Source organism: Bombus impatiens, unplaced genomic scaffold (genome assembly GCF_000188095.3).
Source record: "Bombus impatiens unplaced genomic scaffold, BIMP_2.2 scf_1195, whole genome shotgun sequence".
NCBI lineage: Eukaryota > Metazoa > Arthropoda > Insecta > Hymenoptera > Apidae > Bombus > Bombus impatiens.
Genome location: NT_177614.1, coordinates 24,127 through 26,123, shown reverse-complemented (window position 1 = coordinate 26,123; position 1,997 = coordinate 24,127).

Below are 1,997 nucleotides of genomic sequence, written 5' to 3'. Positions count from 1 at the left end.
GTATCACAGTGTCTAACTAACTGAAAAACTAAAGCACGTTTCGTGACGTTTGGGTAAAGATTGTCAGGGAGACTGGAAGATATTATTAGAAATGGAAACGAAATTGCAATTGTCGTGAATTCTGGACCAAATAATCGGAACGTGTAATTCCTAGCAGGATCCAAAGTGAATAATTACTGAGTGTAACTGCCGCGAGCTTAGCTTAAGGTAATGCAACCTCGTCGAATCGGATGTATCCCTTTGATGCGACTCGATTGAACACGATCAATGCGTACCTCAAGTTCTAGCATAATTAGAAAGAGTTTAACCTTTAACAGCCGATAATTGCTAAACTATACTGATAATTGAATAAATTATTAAATAAACATTGATATTTAATAATATAAAGAATACAATATAATTTTGCATCTTTATATAATGCATGTTTTGCATATTTATGTTAATAATATGAAAACTATAAATCACATCAGACGATACATTTACGATTGTTAAATATTAATTAAACATAAGATTTAGTAGCATGTACTTCAACTCTCTCTCTCTTTCTCTCTCTCTTTCTCTCTCTCTCTCTCGCTCTCTCTCTCTCTCTCTCTCTCTCTCTCTCTCTCTCTCTCTCTCTCTCTCTCTCTCTCTCTCTCTCTCTCTCTCTCTCTCTCTCTCTCTCTCTCTCTCTCTCTCTCTCTCTCTCTCTCTCTCTCTCTCTCTCTCTCTCTCTCTCTCTCTCTCTCTCTCTCTCTCTCTCTCTCTCTCTCTCTCTCTCTCTCTCTCTCTCTCTCTCTCTCTCTCTCTCTCTCTCTCTCTCTCTCTCTCTCTCTCTCTCTCTCTCTCTCTCTCTCTCTCTCTCTCTCTCTCTCTCTCTCTCTCTCTCTCTCTCTCTCTCTCTCTCTCTCTCTCTCTCTCTCTCTCTCTCTCTCTCTCTCTCTCTCTCTCTCTCTCTCTCTCTCTCTCTCTCTCTCTCTCTCTCTCTCTCTCTCTCTCTCTCTCTCTCTCTCTCTCTCTCTCTCGGATATTTTACATATTTTGCGTACCTAAATATCACATGCTTTTTGCATAATTATTAATATACATAAACGTCCACAATATAGTCATGATAAATATTGACGATAATATACGATTTTTTTATCCTTTAATATTTAATTATATTTTGTTAAACTATAAAATATGAAATTTATTTGATCGTTATTAATTAGCCGCAATGCAAATATAATTTGCAATTGCAAATAGATAAACATTGCAATGGATAAACACACCACATTATTGATACATTATATTTAGCTATTGTTCAGTAAATTTATTTTTGTAATTAAAAATCGTAAAACAAATCAAGATATTTTGCAGTAAATACTATAAGAGTATTCGTTATCTTTTTATGTAAATTATTTATTTGGATTATAGACTTGTGTTGTATAATTATTTTGTATAATTTTACGTCGAATAAGACAATGCAGTTTGTAAAATTTACTTCTGCAATCTACTTATTTCGTCAGAGCAATTTATTAACATTCATTACTTGCAACTTGAAACATTAAATTTCGCTAACAGTACCACTACAATCGTACAAGAAAGCTCAGATATCAATTCTTTAAATAATACTCAGTAAGTAATACTTTAAGTAATACTTAAAATAAATCACTCTTATTAACGTTCCCTAATCACTTCAATATTTCAATCTCTTAATACATATCATTAAGGATTGATGCACATGAAATGTCATTTCTTCCAAGTTTGAATTTGATGAATCAATACTTGATCTATCATATATCTACATTTATGCACTACACCATTAAATCTCATCCTAATGTCAATTACTAACCATATTAAAAAAGAGTATTCTAATTATAGAAGTTTAACGAATTCGACGAATATGAGCTTGGTAAGATCTAGATTGCGGGAAATCTTCGATCCATCGATGAAATGAATGCGATTTTAACGACTTAGCCATGACGATTGTGAGAAGCCAGTTGCCTCGTGCACCCGTCTTTTATTCGCAATTTAAC